The 11,829-nt window shown below is 44.4% G+C and overlaps 1 long non-coding RNA gene across 1 annotated transcript in view; it reads left to right on the forward strand.

Annotated features, from left to right (window-relative positions):
• Positions 1-11,518, forward strand: part of LOC106741322 — a 60,630-nt gene extending 49,112 nt beyond the window's left edge. Inside the window, exon 4 of the long non-coding RNA XR_001374168.1 lies at positions 11,432-11,518. This is a non-coding gene — a long non-coding RNA (uncharacterized LOC106741322). The remainder of the gene's footprint in view (positions 1-11,431) is intronic.
• The last annotated feature ends 311 nt before the right edge of the window (positions 11,519-11,829 follow it).

An 11,829-nucleotide genomic window follows, 5' to 3' on the forward strand; every position in this document is an offset into this window, starting at 1 on the left:
TTCCAAGTTAGTGCTGTGTCTTTTATTATATATATATATTAGAGATTTATAAATCTTTAATATAGACTAATAAAGATTTATAAATCTTTTATTATATATATATTAGAGATTTATAAATCTTTAACTATATTTATTTTTATTATTTTTTATTTGTAATAACGAGACAGTAAATATACAATTGAAGCATCTGCCATCATTATCTATTATTTTTTATCATAAGTGTCAGGCTGATTTCGCGTGTGCAAAATGACTCATCTTTTGAGCCAATAAAATCGTCTATGAAACGATGGAGACTTTTGCAAGTTTCTACTAATTGCAACTAATAGATCGCGTGACAAGAACACGTTGTGACTCATGTATATGGATATAAAACATTAATTTTATTCTTAGCGTACAGTTAGATTTTCGTATGAAATGCGGAAACAAGTGATTGAAGCTGGTTCGAGAGACGAATCTTATTAACTAATTTGAATAGATCCTCAATTTTTCGAACTTCGAAGTATTTTCATATTTTTCGCGTCACTTAATTATCGGTGGCAAAAAAAAACGAGAAAAATGTTATCTTGCGATTTGTAATATTTGTCATTTACACGAAAGATGCAAAATATAAATCGTACGATTTAATAATCGTTAAATTCACACTGCAAATCGGACGTTATGGAAACAGTATTATTACCAGCAGTTTCAGATATTATAAAAAAACACACATATACATTTTTGTTTTTCACGATATAACATATCGTAAATATCCTGTCTAGCCCCAAAGACGGGCTGGATCTTGCCAGTACCTGATTTAAAGGTTTTTTCATTCTTTCCTAACTCTTTGTATACGGATAATTACAAAGAAAAGCGCTGTGAGTAGTTTGAAAACATAAAATATGTGCCCGCAAACATTATAAGGGTTAAGAACTTATACTGAGAAAAATATACTTAATTACCTTTTTACAACGAATGGCTACTTTGTGGCTACCGGCGGAATTTTCCCTGCATATAAATGGTCAGTGGCTGTCTATGCTACTACAGTGGCTGTCTGTGAAATTAATGATTTTATGAATTTTTACATGTGAAACATGAGATAACAAAAAAACTTTCACATCACATCGTCATCACGAAAAAGTTAAACAGGTACATTGGAGGAAGGCACTGTGGGCATAGCACTGTGGGCATGGCACAATGCCTCTACAGAAACCAAAAAAAAGAAAAAATGGAAATGAGGATGTAGCTGTAGAAGAAAAATGTTTGTCATCAAATATATTATAAATCATAAAATATCAGGAAAATATAACTTTTCTAAAGAGTGCGATTTAGACTTGCACATCTTCTGCAGGGTATTCTACGTGGAAATCGGCAAATTTCTAAAATGTACCCTAGAGGCCTTTCTGAACAAAAAAAAGTTCAGATATAATAGCTCATTTATCACAGCTGTTTAGATATGAAAAATTTTTACCAGTAGCCCGAATTTCTGAGTGACAACGGTTCTGCCTTGTTCGGAACTTTCTTTATAGAGTCGTTCTGTATATACGATAACGGTAAACCAGAGACCCGTCCATAGTTGGTTGATAGAATAATAGAGGTCATAGTATTAGGTTGGTAAGGATGAAATTTGTAGTTAATAATATTGTCAAACGTAATATTGCCAACAGCTTAGGTCTTCTATCTATGATGAAGAGTTTCCTAGATGAACGGTAGTAACGTATTGTGTCAAAGTAAATATTTCAAAACAACAAGGATCAAGAAGCGAAAAAGGACAATAGTGGAAAAGGCATAATAGAGTGATAAGAAAGTATTATCACGAGTAATCAATAAAACTGGTCAGTAAACAAGATAGATATAGGGTTTAACGTCCAGAGGTCCAGCGCGAGATGGCGAGCGAGGGACGAGGAGTTGCGAGATTTGCCATTGTCGGTGAGGCTGCTGCGATCGTATCCGCGCCAGGAAGACAAGGACGAGGGTGAAGCCCGAGCCCAGCCCATACCGGATATGGATACCTGTCCGCACCGCCTCCGCCAATCGAGACCGACGAATCAGACACAAATCCCCCTGTCGAGGTGCACGAATCGGGCGGGACTCGCTCTTCTCTTCTCTTCTCTCCTCTCCTCTCCCGTCCTCTCTTCTCCTCTCTCTTCTTCCTTGCTGTATTCTTCGAGCGACAGCGACATCGACTCCTCTCGTTCTACCGGCCAAGCAAATCGGAGCACCTTTCAAAGCTAGTTCTCGATCCGCCACGCGTAACATATTCTGCATGAGGTAATATCAAGCGTGCTGGACTCGAGGAAGGATAAACTTTCCTTTGCAAAGTGACCAGCTTCGTTCTCCTTTTTTGTATTAATACAGTTCTCCGAAGTTCGACATTCCGTTATGATAACATAACGAGGGAATCATATGATTGCGAATTGTGAGATGAAATTTACGTGCATTCAGAGAAAAAATTAAGCATACATGAAAAAAAAAAAATGATCTGTTGACACAACAAATTGTATGCTATCGCAGAAAAATCTCTCAATTATTATATGGATGACAAAACGAACTATTTACCACATTCGCTAGATTATTTTATTGAATCTACAAATTATTTTGCTGCGAGAACAAATTAGTAAATATAGGAAGACATTATTTTGTTCTGTCAGCAAATTAACGTGCCTTATGGACAAATTCACTCAGTAGAATTTTTCTATCCTGACGATAGGACTGTTTCTAATCTAATTACGGATAATTCGCTAATTCGGTTATGCCAACTAAATTTTATCGCTGTTGCAACAAGCATGTAGTAGCAACGATGACTTTGTTATAACGACGTTATTTTTCTCCGTGTAGGAGTTATATATATATATAATCTAGCTGTGGCAGCTAAAATAGTAACGACATTAGCTGTTAGAGTTGAAATGCATTTGTTATAAGCCATTTGCCTACAACCATATTGTTCGCTGTAGCGCCCTTAATTCAAACAGTTAACAAATTTGGCTGCCGTGGCAACGGCATTAGCTGTCTCCATTTCACTTCCTACGGCTAATTCTCTCTTCGAGTGTGCAACGATCGCTGGTTATTGAAAGAGAAAATCATTTCGAATACGGGAAACGCAAGTATTCTAGCTGCACGAGCCGCGGCAGGTGCGATAATACGTCCTGATACTTTCGTCATTCCCTTAATATAGAACTCTCGGTCAGCTCTCTAATCGCTTTACAATCCGCGTTTGTAGCTCGCGAGTGTCCGACCTGCGACATGCTGGTCCTTTACATCGGATGATGAGCTAACAATGTGATTTCGCGGCTTTATGACGCGAACGATGTGCGATTTCGATCCACGAGACCTGTCGCGTCTCCTGAAAGTTCCGTCGTCCGTGCCACTCCGCTTTTATTATCCGTGGAAGATTCTATCTTACATACATCGTTCGAAGAAGTCATTGGACCCGCCAGCTCGCGATAAGATACGCGAGCAAGGCGCACGCGAACGGACGCGACGAATAAATAAAAAGACGTTTCATAGCGGGTGACTGACGGTCCCCGTCTGTCCGTTCATCCGTCCCGTCACAATGCTCTCTTAAGCCGGCTTCACACGATGTGCCGAATGTAGGCGAACGTTGGCAATTCTATTTTCTGACCACGTATGTATTATATTACTTATTCACATTATATATCATATTATATTACGTATGTTATATTATCACGTATGTGTTTATGGTTTTAAAGAATCGGAGAAAAACCCGTTTTTCCTCATTATTCCGCGGACTCTTTTAGGTTCCTTATCTGTTCCGAAGGAAAATGTCAATGTAGCAAGTTTTAATCATGATAAACATGAATTTTTCTGAACGAATTTTTGTATCCTCGGGGCAGAAGCCGAAGAAATCAGCGAAAAATGGGAAGAAAAACGGGGTTTTTTTTTTTTCTGAAACTTTAAAACTATACTATGTTGTTCACCTAACATACGTTTTCAATAGAATTGCCAACGTTCGCCTACATTTGTCACATCGTGTAGAAGCGGCTTAACAGGAGGAACATTCACGCGTGCCCAGCCTCGAGCACACGTGTCCATCATGACGCGCACCCGCTCCGGGCATGACACGCGTGTGCGTGCGCGCTTTAGGCCGAGCCACCCGAGCATTGTGATCCTCGTCACGCGTGCACAAAAAGGACATAGTTGACTCGTTACCGTGCGCGCGAGTATGTCGACCCAGTTTTCGTCGGCATTTCTAATTTCTCGCATTCACGGCGACTCGTCCCCTCGCGGCCGCGACACCGCGCACGATCTGACGCGTCTGTGTGTTTTCACCACGTCGAGAGAAAAAGAAAAAAGGGGAAAAATCCGACGCGCATATGTCGAAGTTCCTGGCTGGCGTGTCGCCCACAACGGCCGCGGAACAGTACGCGAACACACGTGTGTGTGTGAAGTAGGACAAATGATCTTGATATTTTGTGGAGAATATCTCGTTATTGATACGTGGCGTTGGAGATTACTTTTTAATTCTATAGTGATCGCGTATCTAAATGCAACACAAGTAGATAATAAGTAGATAATAAGTGACCACCATTTTAAATGGACATTTTCAATAAGAAATCGCTTTAGAAAATAATAATATTTTGTTCTTATTTGGAAACAGCGATCATAAAAGATCTTATTTAAAACGGGCGAGATCTGCTCTTAATTGACGAATACATGGAGGAGCAAGATGACTGCTTGTTAGTATCTTTCGGAAGGTGCATTTTAGTGCGCATGGACATTTGTCATATGCGCGACCGCTGCAGGATTAAGTGTCTCGAAAAATCCACAAATATTTCCCGAACACGGACCTAGTATTTGCCGATAAGAAGCTGAAGCTTTGTTTCTCCACAACAATAAACCGATTACAAAATCTTGAATTATGTCTCAAACTCGAGTTCCCTTCGAGATCCTTGCTGTCCCGATTGACGGTTGATTAAATTCAATCTGACTCACTGATTAATTTTTACCAAATTCGCGAAAATTCTTTTAATTTCGCGCGAAACGTAGAAGGAAGCGCGAGTTTCTAAGTATAAATGATGGGTCGAGCGATTTACCGCGTCCAAGACGATGAAGCCTGAGCCAACGTCTCGATAAGAGTCGTCGTCGTCGTCGTCGTCGTACGATGTGTACGTAAAAGCGGTACTCCGCCACACTAATAAGTATCGAAAGGCTCGGGACGTCTCCTTTCGTTCCAATTAGGCGAATTAACCATTCGTTTAAGCCAAGTGTCCGAGGAATCCGCCGCGGGCACGATGAGAATCCGACGTGTGCGCCGCTCGAAGTACGGTGATGCGTAGGTTGCACGAGGACGCACGTTCCTCCGTGCGTAAAAGTTTTTGTGACGATCGACGGGAGGAGCCGCATACCGCGCGGGGTAAGGGTAAACGGTGAGGACCGACGGGAGGGAAAACAAGGGGGAGGGAGAGAGAGAAAGAGGGAGAGAGAGAGAGAGAGAGGCGCTCTTATTTGACCCCGGGCCTATTGCGCGAGTTAGCGGACCGCCGCGATCAGTTGGGGTCACGCAAGTCGCCACCCCAATTCGCCTAATAGGGACAAATATCATAATTGCTGCCTCTTCTTCGCTAAGCATCCAAATGGATTGATGCTCTCTTGCTGGCTCACGACGCGCCTGTGACGCGCCCAAGTCTCAAGGTGCCGATCGCTAGCGACACTCGCTCGTCGTACGAGACATTGGAAATTCATCTCATTTATATATGTTTCCCATTCTTTTCGTTTAATTTGCGGTTTAAACTTAAAGTGATAATGCAAAAATAGCGTCCCCCTAATCGTGGTCAATCATTAAACTGTTGGTAACTCCTAAAGTTTATTTATTAAGTGTGGATTTATGGAATTATGAGTGGAAAAAGCATCACTTTTATGTGATCATCATGTTAAGCCTAAATCGCAGGTTAACCAAAAACATGGAAAACCGGGTCTCAGAGTCCTCTTGTGTCCTACTTCTGTTAATATAATTGCGCCATTATGAGATTATAAGCGAACTTGAAGTCTCGGGTGGAAAGCCTAAATGACCAAAGCGGGAGATGACGCTTGCGACTGATATCAACTGAAAGAAATCTCCAAGCGATAATCGAAGATAACGATCAGTTGGATCGAGATAATTTGTATCTAAACTCAGGAGCTTCCTATCGTACAGAATCACACGAGTTCTCAGAGATACGTCGACATCGCGTCCAATGTATTTATCGCTTCATCGTACAGGAAGAAACTCGTCGTGTGACGGGACTTGCTGGACGAGAAATACACAGTTGTTTCTCGAATATCTCGATGCTGTCTAGTCTCGCGGTCAATACCCGCGAGAATAAGAGAATACGGAAAGACGAGTGAGCGCGATCGTCGATCATGGATATCGTATCGCTCAGAGAGCCATCACGCAGCTCCCGACGGGGCGATCCGCCGCGGTCGTCCCATTCACGAAATGCTATCGCGATCGTGAATCGGGCGAACCCGGCGTGGGCGAACACGGTGCAGATATCCACTTGACCCGCGCCTCGACGATATATTTATCCACCTAACTAAGGTCTGCGGTGTCAACACGAGTCAACAGTGGTCAATAAGCGATCAAGTGGCCCCGCGGCCCACGCCGATCGTCACATACCTCCACTGACGTGCCGGGGCTCGTCTTCGTCGGAAAAATCGCGATTGAACGGTAATTACGGGAGTATTCTGAAAATTACCCCCGATCGGGGATTCGTTGTTTTTCCCTTCGGTGACTTTAAGCTCACTTCAACCGCGTGTCCTCGTTATTCGCGCTTCTGTGGGCCGATTAACACGTTGACCACCGCGTTGACATCCCTTGATGATAAAAACAGCTTAACTGATGATTGAACTATTTGAGACACGGTGCTAAGAAATATAATTCGAGGCGCCTGGGTCTTTTACCTCGTCTCATCAGTCCTCTGTTGGTCATACGATTGATTTTTAGATGCAATCAATTATCCGTTACTTAATGAGAACAAATTTCATCATATTAGCTAAAAAGCGGTGATATATCTTATGTTTCTTTCGAAATTAATTTAATCATTTTGTTTATTACGAACCTGTAGATCACACGTCTTTTTCAATTTGCGATTAACCAATATTGTAAACTAAAAGGTTTCTCTATTATCGTAAATAAAAATCTATTATTATTATTATGACATCAGTCACCGGTGATTTTAGTTGGATTCAACGTTAAGAATCGCCAACACGCGCGAACGATTGTGTTTTGATCGAATTTAACAGCACCTGCCAAGAAATTGTTCTATCTATATGTAGAAGGCAAAGATAGAATGGAATTTTTTGGAAATCCTAATTGAAGCGTATATGAATAGGGCTGTTTTCCAAATTCTGTCGTTCCAAGTTGCCTGCGCTCGTTTCGCGAAGGTGCTGCCTCCGCGACGGAGAATTAAGAGCGTCAGTGCAGGCAAATCCGCTTGTCGACGCTACGCGGCTTGAACCGGATGACTTAACCTCGCGGCTCGGTGTCAGCGGTTCACATTAATTCAGTCGAATTAATCGTCAGTGTCGTCGTAAGGCGCAACCCTGCTCCGCAGCACGGATTTATTGAATCAACCGGTCGAATGGTTCATCAGTTGTCTCATCGAGCTCCTCCGCCTCGATGATATCGCTTAGATATTCTCGGCTGCTCTCTGATACAGTAATTACGGCGCTGCCGATACAGTCATCATCTCGAGAAGATGATACCGACATCTTAAATACTCGTAGTTAATATTATCCGGTTAATCGATAATATCAGTCACGAGTATTCGAAATAATTAATTAATTAATATGTGGATATTAAAATTATTAAGTAAGTATTGAGTAAAGATCTGCCGCTAAGAACTGCCGTTGAATGTGTTAGGCGCGATTTTAGCTGGACGAATTTAAATTAGAACGAGGATAAAATTATTCGATTATTATAAACTTTTGATATCTGACCAATTTGATCACATCTGTCTTTTGATCATGTAACTTTTCCCCTGAAGCGGAAACGTGAAAAGTGAAATGTTTTCAAATTAGGAAATTTATGCTTTCCACGAATTCACGCTTGAGAAGAAGGTTTAACGATCAATCCACGCAGCATCTCCTCTAGCGTGTACTCGTGAGAAGTGTAAATTTTCTCAGTTGGAAACATTTCACTTTTCACGCTTCCGTCCAAGAGAAAAAGTCACGTGATCGAAGGGCTGGTCGATTTAACTTTGAACCAAAGTCTCATTTAAGTAGGGACGGTGTGTTGCATTTCTTTAATATCGAAGTTTCACCTCGAATTTTTCTGCAATCATACACAGCGACGATACAGCCGTGACGCGCATAATTCACGGCACGAAGACCCCGCGATGGACGAGTATACCTCGCGATGTGCATTTTCTGAAATAGCTATCTCTCGGCATTGTGGCACGGAGAGAACTCGGCGCGCGGGTCAAAGACCGCATCCGTTACTAAGATACATCGCAAGGGGGTACGTTGTGGATAAGGATTTCGCGGAGAGCGATTTGCCGAAGTCTCGGTGTGCATAATGTAAACACGACGGCGGATATCGGTAAACCGCACCGTAATAGGCCGTAATTCGTCGTGTTTTGCATAAGCGATCAGAAGAGGGGGGGGGGGAAGGGGGACGAATGCACATCGGGTTTCAGGGGGATGGGCGACGGAAGGGCGACCGAGGGAGAGGTGGGCGAGAAGAAGAAGGAGGAACACGAGTGCTCTGTGCGAAAGAAGAGACTCCGATCGCAGCTGCGAGGTCCCACGACCCCATCGCCAATTCATCAATGATTCACCCAGCTAAGAACACTCGGCGTGGCGATCGTCACGAAACCATAACTCGCCAGACCACGTCAGTGACAGTTTTTCTCAGAGATCGTCGTGTAAGGTAAAGGAACTTGTCACGACAGCCTCTACCCTCGTGATGACTTCCAAGTTCGAATGATCGCCGAGATCTGATTCGTCCGTCCGTCCGTCCCTCGCGTGCGTCATCAAACTTTCATGCCGAGTGGCTTCATTTTCTCCTCTTTCTTTTTTTCTCTCTAAAATTGTCGCGGTGTTCTATGCCGGGGGAATTCGTGCTCATCGGGATAGCGGTAATCATTATCGCGTAATAACGGTATTTATCGGTCGATCTCGTTCAATCCGATGACACCAAAATCATACTGTCACGAACGTCACGCCGCGGTGTTATTCCATTGTGAATCAGAGTCACCTCGGTGCGTCGCCGCACGCGTGCGTCGCCTTTCGAGACTCCGCGCTCTTCTTCCCGCTTTGTTTTGACCTGCCATCAGACCCCGGTGTTTCGGGGAAACGAGGTCGAGTCGCGTGCGCGCGTGTATGTGCGGGGGATAAATCGTGAGGGAATTATACGCCGCCGGACAATCTCCGCTAGAAACTACGAGAGCCGATTAAACCACTCGGCTTGGAGAGTCCCTTTCGAACGAACATTAGGTGAGTTTAACCGTTGAACCCGCGACTGCCCGTTGATGCCGCTATTGGCTCCAACAAACCGCTGTTCACACGCTGGACGCGCGATTGACAGGTGCTTAATTAATCACCGCGCGTATCCTCCCTTCGCACCGTCTGCGCTGCGAAGAATGCGCGACGGACGGTTCCTACATCAGCCGAAATCCGGAATGCAACGCAACGCTCTCGGAGTTTCGTGATCGACGAGCCTTAAACTAAACAGATTAACCGGTCGGCGTATCGTCCTGCACAGCGATCTCCTCGGACGGCCGAAAATCAACGACGACAACGACGGTCACGAGGAGGAGGAGGACGACAAGCTGGACGCGATCTGCGCGAGGGAGGGACCAGGGGGTGAGGGATACTAAGCTGAGACCTATTTGGTTAAGAAGCTAATCTCTCTCACGGGCCTCTCTCTCTCTCTCTTTCTTTCTCTTCTTGCTTCGTTTCGCCGTCTACCCGGCCTACGGAATGCGCGTACACGCGTCGTGACGCAGGACGTCGGTGAGATTCTCACGTGACAGCTCAACCTGGACCGGATCCTCCTTGTCTCGCGCGTAGGAGACTCTCTCTCTCTCTCTCTCTCCTTCTTCCTCATTCTCTTCTTCTGTCCGCGCGGTCCGTGGTTCCTCTCTACTTTTATAGGCATAGGAAGGTAGATCGGTGCTCATCGTACCGCGATGATCCCATTCAGTACAACCGGAGACTCGATTATCAACGAGTTCGCTCGACAGTCGTCCGCGTGTAGCCGCGATTACCGGCCCCGACTCCGTCCGGAATCCCTTCACCTGATGGTGATCGCGGCTGATCGTATTATAAAAGAGGAGGAATCGCGGGCTTTGAGAGAAAACTCGAGCGATCTGTGATGACGACCGGCGAAGTCTCTTCTCAGGCACACGCGCGAATAACGTCGCCAGATAACGCGCTCAAGTGACGCGAAATCCGAGATCCTGGAACTCGTGACATCACGAGTCCGCTCGATCGTGAAAATTTCGCATGATTGTCACAGCTGCGCGATCGCGCGATCGTAGATTTTTAGCGATTGAACGTATCGTTTTATTTCGCGCATTCCGCGTATATTATCTAACAGTCATAATCACGGATGACATTATCTCAACACAACTAGCTGTCTCAATTATCTCAACACACTAACAACATGACTAACTCTCAACTAACCAATCATCGTAAAACGATTCCGACTGCGCAGCGCGATCCACAAATAAAGAATGTTGTATAAAAAATGTTTTGCGTTACTTTAAGGTTTACGAAAAAAAAAAAAATAATAATTAGCTGTCCTTATAATACAACTGAAATTTAGTTACCAGAGTTACTTAGTTTTTAGCTGAGAGCTTAGGGACAAAACAAATTCGTTCAATCAACTAAATTTTAGTTGTGTCGTATTCCCGTGTGACTACGTTAATCCAACATACATTTGTGTACTTTTCAACATATCCCCCATGTTAAAGTGAACATTTCAGCGGACTCTTTCTAGGAGAAAATTACTTTTACCGTGCAGTATCCTCGGGATTCTCCCGAGGAACCCGAGGTTTGAAGTCGAGCAAAATGCCCGTCCCCGGCTCGACTCGCAATTACATCTGCCGGCTGCTGCGACTCTCATTCCCGTATTACCAGATCGTCGATATATATCCCGAAGGAGGTTCGCTCCCGTACCGGTCCGCGATCGGCACAAGCCTATCTCCGGCATCTTAATACCGGAATATCCCGGCGCTATTTCAATGGCCCCGGCCGAAATGCAGTGTAAACACGCGGTCGTCTCGCGGCGCGACTCTCGATCGCTCGTTTTTCCCCACACCTTTCACCTTTCGCCGGGTTCCCGCGCGTGAGGTGAGGTAGCTAGCTGCTACTGCTCCTCCACTCGATGTATCAATGCCGGTGAATGCGACAATCCAAATATTTGCCAGTAAGATTAGCCACCCTCTGCCGACCCCCCCTCTCTCTCTACCGTCGTTTCCTGTTACTATTTTTTTTTCTTTCCTTCCCGCAGCAGCGACCCTGGGTCTCTCCTCGGCATCTGTTCCGCCACCGCACGCACACTCTCCAGCGCGACGCTCCCACACAAGTGTGTGAGAACACAGGTACGTAACTGTTAATAAATTCAGCGGTAATTTGCCGGCGTGGTGTTCCGCTCGGGTAATTCCTTTTCGCGTACTTGCATCTGCGACTTATCTGATCTCGATGGACTTTGATAACGCCGGCTCGTTGACAAGTTTAAGATTGTTTCGATCATGACGGTACTTTGTTCCCTTAATTGTTGCGATATCGCGCGATCAATCTTAAATGATTGTAACTTGTGAAAATGTGAAAAAAATGTTGAGGTGGACAAATGGAAACATCGAGATGAGAGAATCGCGCTTATCCAAATCTGAAGATACAACAAATGTG

Source organism: Dinoponera quadriceps, unplaced genomic scaffold, assembly GCF_001313825.1.
Source record: "Dinoponera quadriceps isolate SergipeBrazil2010 unplaced genomic scaffold, ASM131382v1 scaffold405, whole genome shotgun sequence".
Classification (NCBI taxonomy): domain Eukaryota; kingdom Metazoa; phylum Arthropoda; class Insecta; order Hymenoptera; family Formicidae; genus Dinoponera; species Dinoponera quadriceps.